This window comes from Hemitrygon akajei, unplaced genomic scaffold (genome assembly GCF_048418815.1).
Source record: "Hemitrygon akajei unplaced genomic scaffold, sHemAka1.3 Scf000094, whole genome shotgun sequence".
NCBI classification, from domain to species: Eukaryota; Metazoa; Chordata; class Chondrichthyes; order Myliobatiformes; family Dasyatidae; genus Hemitrygon; species Hemitrygon akajei.
The window spans coordinates 288,163-298,730 of NW_027331980.1; the positions used below are offsets into that span (position 1 = coordinate 288,163).

General features: G+C 43.2%; 2 non-coding genes across 2 annotated transcripts; both read left to right on the forward strand.

Moving 5' to 3' along the window:
* Positions 1–1,930: 1,930 nt before the first annotated feature.
* trnal-cag (transfer RNA leucine (anticodon CAG)) lies at positions 1,931–2,044 on the forward strand. The gene is made up of 2 exons: positions 1,931–1,968; positions 2,010–2,044. It is a non-coding gene; the product is annotated as a tRNA-Leu (tRNA).
* A 6,166-nt stretch (positions 2,045–8,210) lies between these two features.
* trnac-gca (transfer RNA cysteine (anticodon GCA)) lies at positions 8,211–8,282 on the forward strand. Its single transcript has one exon. It is a non-coding gene; the product is annotated as a tRNA-Cys (tRNA).
* Positions 8,283–10,568: the final 2,286 nt, after the last annotated feature.

Below are 10,568 nucleotides of genomic sequence, written 5' to 3' on the forward strand. Positions count from 1 at the left end.
TGTGATGCCACCTTCAGGGAATTATGTATCTGAACCCTCAGATCCCTTTGGTCCACCGCACTCCTCAGAACCCTACCATTTACTGTGTATATCTTACCTTGATTTGTCCTTCCAAAATGCAACGCTTCATATTTGTCTGCATTAAGTTTCATCTGCCATTTCTGGCCCATTTTTTTCCAGTTGGTCCAGATCCCTCTGCAGACTTTGAAAGCCTTCCTCGATGTCCACAATCTTAGTGTCATCGACAAACTTGCTGATCCAAATTGTCACATTATCTAGATCATTGATATAGACAACAAACAACAATGGTCCCAGCACAGATTCCCGAGACACACCACTACTCACAGGCTTCCCGTCTGAGAAGCAATCATCCATTACCGCTCTCTGTCTTATCCCACACAGCCAATTTCGAATCCAGTTTGCAAGCTCTGTATGAATGCCTAGTGTCTGAAACTGCTGAACTAACCTCCCATGTGGGTCCTTGTCAAAGGCTTTACTGAAATCCATGTTGACAACATCCACAGCCTTTCCTTTGTCTACTTTCTTGGTGACGTTCTCGAAAAACTCTGCAAGATTCGTTAAACACGATCTGCCACGCACGAAGCCATGCTGACTATCCGTAATCAGTCCATGGCTGTCAAAATACTTGCATATCCGATCTCTCAGAACACCTTCTAATAATTTACCTACTACGACGTCAGGATCACCAACCTGTAATTCCCTGGTTTACTTCTGGAGCTTTGTAAAGCAACGAGACAACATGAGCTCCCGGCACCATACCCGTGGCTGAGGACATTTTAAATATTTCTGTCAGGGTACCTGCAATTTGTACACTAGTCTCTCTCAAGGTCCTAGGAAATATCATGGCAGGCCCGAGGGACTTAGCCACCTTTGTTCGCTGTAAGGCAGCAAGCACCTCCACCTCTTTAATCTCTATATGTTCCATGACACTACTGCTTGTTTCCCTTCCTTCCACATACACTCAGCCAGTTTCCTGAGTAAATACCGATGCAAACAACTGTTTAGGATCTCCCTCATCTCGTGAGGCTGCACACATAGACGACCACATTGATCTTCTAGGGGATCAATTTTATCCCTTACTGTCCTTTTAATATACTTGTAGAAATCCTTCGGATTTACCTTCGCCTTACTCGCCAAAGCAACCTCATATCTTACTTTTGCCTTTCTGATTTCCTTCTTTAGTATTTTCTTACGAAATCTATACTCTTCAAGTACCTCATTTGTTCCTTGTTGCTTGTACCTGCTATACACTTCTCTCTTTTTGTTAACCAGATCGCGAATATCCCTTGAAAACCAAAGTTCCCCGTGCCTGAAAAGGTAGGAGAACGTAGTTTAGAGAGGTATCTAATCAGCCATGATGGTATAAAGAAACAGACTGAGTTGACTGAATGGCCTTCTGCAAGATCACTTCTATTCCTTTGAATCCTGTCACAGCTTCTCTTACTTCCATAATCATGAATTGAACATTATATTCTACTTACCAACATCCATTTGTAAAGCTGCGCTCCCCGTTACAATTGAACCTCCTGCGTTCAAGATTGGTCGAATTTGTCATGACCGTCTCCCACCCAATGGTGCAAGATTCTGTCCAATGTATGATCGTCTGTTTTCTCACTCTCCTACCTGTGAAGACAGCGAGTCGATCAAGTGTCCTCATCAGCATTACAACCTCCTTACCAAATTACTGCTGTGACGCGTCTAACGAGTTTAGATCTGTAATCTTAATACTGCTTCTCTTTCCACAGGTACTGCCTAACTTGAGAAAACTGTTTAAAAGCTCGTTTTCATTTCCGATTCCCAGGATGTCTCTGTGTGTTTGTCTGTATGTAACTCTGTTCTCAAATCAGGCATTCAATCTGTTCTCAAACACAACCATTTGTTTTGGATATGAAATGGGTGACACAAAGTTGTCAGGGTGGCCGAGCGGTCTAAGGCGCCAGACTCAGGGAATGAAAGTCGTTCCTACAAACGCGAGTGTTCTGGTCTCCATCTGGGGGCGTGGGTTCGAATCCCACTCCTGACAAAATGTGTCTTTAAACATTCAACAGAGGTAATGTTGTTACTGCGAAGCAAACGAGGGTTGTTTTACTGGATTAGAAAATCGGTAGAAAGACAAGATTGTGCATTCGTCACGGCACATCGCAGCACAACAGATCATCGTACATCGGGTTCTGGGTGCCTGATGTTTTCAGAAGCAATCCTGGTGGAGCATCTCGGACCGAAACGTCGACTGTTTACTCTTCTGCACAGATGTTGCCTGGCGTTTTGAGTTCCTGCAGACAACTCAGCTAATCAATATATAAAAGTGTTCAAAGCGAACACTGGCTGTCGGATTACTCAATGGATAGGCACGTGATTGTAAGTTCTCAGCTTTTGATCAAAAGCCTGATTGTTGATGAGTAGTGACTGTCCTTGAACGTGGTGGCGCGAGTGAGTCCTGAGTCTCTTCTTACTTCTGCCTTCAACCTGATGGCAGCAGCGGCAATAGAGCAGGGACGGGGTGGTGAGGGCCTCTGATGATGAATGCTGCTTTCCGATGATAGTGGTTTATGTAGATTAGCTTAATGCTTGGCAGAGCTTTACCCATGATGGACAGGGCCGATGAATACACTAACTTGTTATTAAGAGTTTTCTTCTAAGGCCTTGCTGTTGCCGTACCAGGTCGTGATGCAGACAGACAATATAATCTCCACTGCACATTTATAGATGTTCGCCTAGATTTTTAATGTCATGCCGAATCTCCGCAGTCTCTTATGAAAGTAGAGGAAATTGTAATACCCACCAATTTAAAGTTACTTACGCTCTCCACCTCCGATCCTTCAATAAGAACTGGCTCATGGACCTCCATTTTTCCCTCTCCTGAAGATCACAATCACTTCGTTGGTCTTGCCGACGTTGGGTGAAGGAGTGTTGTCACATCTTCTTTAAAATTATCCCCTCTTAGTTAAAATGTATGCCCGATGGAATAGGCTATGTCAACTCTGGGATGGTGATAATCTTTGCGTGCTCTACCTTCATCTATGCCTCACAAAATCTAAAAAGCATCTATCAGATTCAAACAAGGAAGGAATGGTATGATCACGTTAATGGGGATAGATTACTGACAACTCAATGGTCAACAGTTTGTAGGTGGCCAACTTTGAGAAGATATTGCAGTCTATTGCAAAGGCATTACAGTTGTTAGAATAGGTGTTTTTAACATTCCTCACGTTGACTGTTAATTCCACACTTTTAAAGGACTACATGGGGAAGAGATCGTTCATTGTGTTCAGGATATTTTCGGGGTTTTTTTGTGCGTTGACGTCTCACCGAGAGCGTGCGCGATACTTGATCTGCTATGGTGAAATAAATGAGACAGGACAAGAAATAAAAGCTTGATTTAACGAACACTTTGTAACTCGTGATTACAATGCCATTGGTTTCATTGTAAATATGGAAAAAAAAAATCTTCTAGTCCGTCCGTCGATCATTTCTCATTGGAGAAAAGAGAATTCCGACGGTATTAAAAACCATTTAGCAATTATTGATTTGGCAGGATATTTCCTGGCAAGTGGGGCGCGTTCCGAAATGAAATTCGGAGCATACAAAGCTCGTATAGGCCTGTCAGATATAAAGGTAAAGATAACAAGAGTAAATAACCCTGGTTTTCAAAACAATATGGATTTTTGGCTCCTTGCTCCCAATGCTGACCGATGCGGACGAGTTCCCTCACTGTGATTTGGCTTCTGTTTTCACTAAAGACACGTAGACCTCTGGGGGAGAGTCTGGGGTATCTTCTGCTCTGAAACAAAGGAACTCGACACACTCCCGCTACGGTTGGAGTCTCAGAGGTCATACTTAGAGCAAGATTCAGGAAGAATTGCAGCACCCCATTTGGTAGAAATCAAATCCGTTTACAAGGATTTGGAAGGCGTTTCAGTGAGGGAACGTTCTCAAAACTTCCACGGCACTGAACCTACACCTAGGCAGCAGATCACTTCCAGGTCCCTGTCCTCCGCGGGGTCGATTATACGCGTTCAAAGGCCCGTGCAGACGCGCAAAGGAGGAGTATATTAGGCAGGTTTTTGCCCTGGGATTCATTCGGTCCTCTAACTCTCCTGCCGACACTGGGTTCTTCTTCATACAGAAAATGGTCGGGAGTCGGCGGACTTACATTGATGATGGAGGACGGAACTGCCTAACGGTCAAAGCTCATACCCTCTTCCACCCAAAAACACTGCTCTTGATGTTCCCCAAGGTGAAAGAAGATTCTTGAGTCTGGGCTCCCGGAGTTCATGTAACCTCTTTCGCAAATAGTAGGGTGACGAGGGGGAAAAGTCAATCGACAGAGAACCTTGAGTTCCTCAGCATGCACTTCGGTCTTAAGAACGCGCCAGCCGTTTTCCAGACATTTAGAAGCGACATACTGTTGATCAGGGTCATTACTTCAAGCTGAAACATTCTGAATTTCACGTTACCTCAATATCCTTTTTGGGCTTCATCATCTCTAATGATAATCGCAAGAGGGACCCGAGTAGGTGCGCGCAGACGGAGATTCACATAACAATTAGCAGTGCTAATTCCTGACATTTGCCAACCTTTATCTAAAGTGTTTCAGAAACGTCAGTTCAGTGGCGGCTCCGCTGACGGCTCTAAACAACAGTTCCGCGGTCCTTTTCTTTGGACTACCGAGGCGGAGGCTGCTTCGCTCATGGAATTGTCAAATTGTTGCTGATTTCAGTGATATCTTTACATGTAGTGAGTGAATGAACATTTCTCCTTCAGCATGCACTGGTTAAAATCGACATTCTTTTACAAACACTAATACTTAAAATGAATGCATAGAACATACAGTAGTTCTATTTGATAAACAGCCCAATGATGTATATTATGGATCTCTGTTCACACACCAGAATCGGAAAAAATGATTTCTATAAAAATTATAAATGCTGAAACATATTGAAAAGAACCACGAATGTTGCAAATGAAAACCATGCTGGAGCAGTTACTATTACTTTGGGACTGTGTTAGTTCATTAGGTTAACAATTATTCCGTACTGCCTTCCGACACACGAGTCTCAGTGTCGACTAATAATCACTTCCATAGCCAACACGCTCGCTGATGGGCTGCAGATCAGAGTGAAGACTCACAGTCGGGATCACCAGAAGCAGAGGGCAGTGCGAAACTTCCAGCACTCCCAAATGGAAGATTTTTGGCACAGTGACTGATGTGACCGCAGGTATTGGTTAACTGTTTGACTCCCTGTTAGCATCAATGGATCTGGTGTTGCGAGGGTGAACAGCTTTATGTTCCTCGGCATAAATATCACCGAGGATTTCACGTGTTCTGTAAATACCGTCTGTGGCGAAAAGACACAACAGCGCTTCTTTCACCAGAGACGTTTGAAGAAGTTTGGTATGGGCTCCCAAATTGTAACAATTTACTATGAGGGCATAACTGATATCATCCTGACTGGCTGCATCACCCTCCGGTATGGAAACTGTACCTCGCTCAATCGCAGGACTCTGACATCGAAGCGCATCTGTAGACGTGAACATCCCATATTAAGGACATATGCAAAGAAAGATAAAACACAAAGGGCCTAAAGTATCATTGGGGACCCGAGTCACCCCAACCAACAAACTGCTACCATCTGGGGAAATTGTATTGCAGCATAAATGCCAGGGCCAACAGGTTTCCGGACAGCTTCATCCACCAGGCCATCAGACGGCTTAATTCATGCTGAAGCAACTGTACCTCTGTGTTATATTGACGATCCTTTCGCACATAATATTATAAATTACTATAATTGCACATTTCACATGTGAAGGAAGAAGTAACATAAAAATTTTTACTCTTCATGTGTATGAAGTTTCCAAGTAATAAAGTCAATTTAATTCAAATAAACGATGCAAAATTAAGTTAAGAGGGAGGTAAAATGAAAGTGGGTATGTACTATGAATCATCGACTGTCACATCTGATGGCTAGTGAGGTCGTGATGAGATTCTTGGGCCTGAACCCATGTATTCATGCTCCGGTTTTCCACGGATACGGCGGGACAGGCGAATAGCTGAGTTGCTCCATCACCCAGGAAGGAAAATAAAGAAAATACGAGTAACTACCCCAGTGAATCACTACTGGACACCGGCAGTCAGTCAGAAAAGGCTCCCTTTATTCCTACTGTTCACCGTCTGGCAATCAACCACCGCTTTATCCGTGCTGGAACCTTTCCTGTATTACCATGGGCGCGTAGCTTGCCAAGCAGCTTCATCTGTCAAGTGCCTTCTGAAAATCCAAGTAGAGGACAGCAAGTCATTCTAATTCGTCCGGCTTGTTACGTCTTCAGATAATTCCAACAGATATTTGAGGCCAAATTTTCCCTTGACGGAAACATGCTGTCTCTGGTCTACTTTATCATGTGTCTCCAAGTAGCCTGAGAGTTCATGCTTAATGACTGACTCCAACATCTTCACAATCGCTGTGGTCAGACTCACCGGCATAGAACCGAGCGGTTGTTGCAAGATCATCACTAATAACCCCACCATGTCTTCAGCCAACGCTTTTTAAACTCTGGGGTGTACAGCATCTGGTAACTTCAGTCTACCTTCAGACACTTGAGTTACTCACTTGCCTTCTCTCCGGTCATGGTAACTTCACACACTTCATACCCCTGACACCTGGAACTTCCATCACGCGGTTGGGGTTTTCCAGACTGAAGACTGATACAAAATACTATTTAGTTCGTCCGGTGTTTCAAGCTCCCACAGTGCTACATCTCCAGCATCGCTGTCAGCGATCCGATGTTCAATCTCGCTAGTTTTCTTACTTTATGTATCAGAAGGCAATTCTGGTAACATTGTTAATATTATTAGCTAGCTTACTTTCGTACTCGATCTTTACCTTCATTATGACTTTCCAGTGTTTCGACTTCCCACTAATATTGCTCAATTGTAATATTGCCCTCTTTTGCTTTTCATGTTTGTTTTGAAATCTCGTATTACGACATTAAGATAAAGGAGAGTAGTAGGACATTCGGCCTATTCAGTCTGTGTCGCCAATCAATCATGGGCTGATCCCAATCTTCCAGTCATCCTCACTCCCCTGTCTCTTCATCCCATAACCATTGAAGCCCAGGCTAATCAGGAACCCATCTATCCCTGCCTTAAATACACCGAGTGGCCTGGCCTCCACAGCCGCTCGTGGCAACAGATTCCACAGATTTACCACCCTCTGACTAAACAAATTTCTCCACTTTTCAGTTCGAAATGGACGTCTTTCAATCTGAAAATCGTGCCCTCTTGGCCTGGAATCCCCTACAATGGGAAATAACTTCGCCATATCTAATCGGTTTAGGGCATTTAACATTCGGGATGATTCTATGATATCTCACTCATTCTCCTGAACTCCATGGAATACAACCCAAGAGCTGCCAACATTTCCTCATACGGTAACCCTTTCATTGTTCGAATCTTTAAGGTGAATCTTCACTGAACCATCTCCAATAGCAGTATATATTCTCTAAAATAAGCAGCGTCAAATTGCACACGATACTCCAATGTGGTCTCACGAGGGCCTTATAGAGCCTCAACGTCACATCCTTGCTCTTATATATCTCGAGAAATATTCCTCGAGAAATTAATGCCAACAGTGCATTCGACTTCTTCAAAAACGTCTCAACTTGGAGGTTAATATTTAGGGTATCTTGCACATGGACTCCCAAGTGCATTTGATCTCTGTATTTTGAATTCTATCCCCATCCAAATAATAGTCTGCACGTTTATGTTTCTTCCACCAAAATGCATGGCTATTCAATTTCCAACATTGTTTTTCTTTTTCCACTTCTTTGCCCATTCCCCTAAACTGTCTATGTCGCTCTGCACGCTCTCTGTTTCCTCGACACTACCCGCTCCTCACTAATGCTGCACCGGTGAAACACAACTTGTAACCAGCACCCAGGCCAGTTGGACAGGAATTTCCTTTCAGAAAACTATACAGGCTTTGGCCTATCTTGTCATGTGCCTGCAAGAACACTGTAATCTCGTCCCTAACAATCGTTTCCAGTAACTTCCCAACTACTGATATCTGGCTAACAGGCCCTCTTAAATGGTGGAATAACGTTTCCAATTTTCCAGTCATCCGGTACGCCAAAATCTATCAATACTTGAAAGATTATTGGCAATGCCTCCACAATCTGCAGCATTAAAATGCGGGGGTATAGCTCAGTGGTAGAGCATTTGACTGCAGATCAAGAGGTCCCTGGTTCAAATCCAGGTGCCCCCTTCAAAAAATATATCTCCCCAAAGTGACCACGGCGATGATATAGAATATAATTTCATTTATTGGAGTTTAATGCTGATAACTGTCAGGTGCTACATTTTGGTAGAACTAATGAAAATAGGACATACATGGTCAATGGTAGGGCATCGAGAAATGCAGAAGAACAGATTGATCTAGAAATAATGGTGCAATTCCCTGAAGGTGGAATATCATGTGGATAGGTTGGTGAAGAAAACGTTTGGTATGCTGTCCTTTATAAATCAGAGCATTGAGTATAAGAGTTGGGATATAATGTTAAAATTGTACAAGGCTTTGGTGAGGCCGAATTTGGAGTATTGTGTATAGTTCTGTTCTCCGAATTATAGGAAAGATGTGAACAAAATAGAGAGAGTACAGAAAGGAGTTACTAGAATGTTACCTGGGTTTCAGCACTTAAGTTATCAGGGAAAGGGTGAGCAATGTAGGCCTTTATTCTTTGGAGCGTAGAAGGTTGATGGGGTACTTGATAGAAATATTTAAAATAATGAGGGGGATAGATCGAGTTGACGTGGATAGGCTTTTTCCATTGAGAGTAAGGGAGATTCAAAGAAGAGGACATGAGTTGAGAGTTAGGGGTTAAAAGTTTAAGGGTAACACGAGGGGTAATATCTTTACTCAGAGAGTTGTAGTTGTGTGGAACGAGCTTCCAGTAGAAGTGGTAAAGGCAAGTTCGGTATTGTCATTTAAAGTAAAATTGGATAGGTATATAGACAGGAAAGGTATGGAGGGTTATGAGCTGAGTGCGGGTCAGCGGGACCAGGTGAGAGTAAGCGTTCGGCACGGACTAGAAGGGCCGAGATGGCCTGTTTCCGTGCTATAATTGTTTTATGTTATATGATTATATGGATACCCCCTTGATTGGTCAATGTATGAACGGATACTGGAGGGCAGCGGGGACAATGCTGAAGAATGTGACTGAGAAGAGAAATGGATAAGCCGTGATGAAATGGTGGTGCAGACTCGATAGGCCAAATGGCCTAATTCTGCTCTGATATCGTATGACATTTTGGTAACGTAATCTGTATTCTGAAACTCTGTTCCATAAGTCAAGAATATCCGTTTCAGGAAAGTCGGTGGGGATGGGATTTTAATTTGGTTGGAAGCACCCCCCCCCCCCCCACCTCCCACTATTTCTGGCACTCCTGATCCGCCTCCTTTTGCACACCGCTCATGCGGCGTTCCTCCGCTGCCATTCGCAACATCCCTTGCTCCCGTTTCATTTACAGACTCGTTTTCCACTCCATTTGGGCGTATCCAGCACTGACAAATGTCAGTGTCTCTATGCACTGTAGTATAGTTCCATGCAGATTTTACAGTGGATATTCTGCAAAACCCTCACGCCTCTGAAATTTCCAATAAATAGTGGGCTGTTCTTAACTGCTGCCTATATGAATTAGTGTTCATCACAAGACTTTATCAGATTACGAACGTTGGAGCGGTAACATCTGTTGAAATGCACAGACACAGAGTGAAAAGCTGATGTTAGCAAGGTTGAGGTGACAGAAGACTTTGGCCCTGGGGAATGTAATCGATCTTCTATAGCTTGATACCCCACTGAGACATTTCTATTACCCAACCCGTCCCGTTACCCTTGCCTTCGAAACGCCTGCTTTGCAGATGTATCTTGAGATACAATCACCAGTTTACTGTTAAGCAACCGAAGTCAACTGCGATATTATTGTACTTTCCCTGTTGTTCAAATGCTCTCCCTTCACTCTCATTCACCCGACAATGTCCATTCTGAAACATTGAAATCACCGTCAGTCTAGAAGCCATTCTTCTCCTTGTGATTGTCAAGTCTCTGTGATAATTTGGAATTTATTCACCCACTGTAACAGTTACTCCAACTCATTGAACATTTGCCCGGTTTCCTACTTGAACTGTATGAAGTATGCGATCTTCCGCCGGTTTTTGGGATTTCGGAATGGCAGCCACAAGATTGTTTGAATTTATGACTACTTTACCATAACTAATAATTTTTAAACTGTTTTGTTTGAAAACTCCGCTGAATTGCAATTGGACCTGGACGTTATCTACACAGATGCCCTTTTAATGTAAACACATACTTCATTCCATCCTTGAGCTCTTCTCTGAATTTCCTCTGTGTCAGTGTATAGATAACAGTGTTAGTGCACATACTCAGAGTTTGCAAAATGTATCCAAATTGCTGCAGTATATATACCGGGGTACTCAAATATCTGTTTTGAAAAGAATAGTTTTGCGATTGCCAAGTCAAGGAATGAACTACAT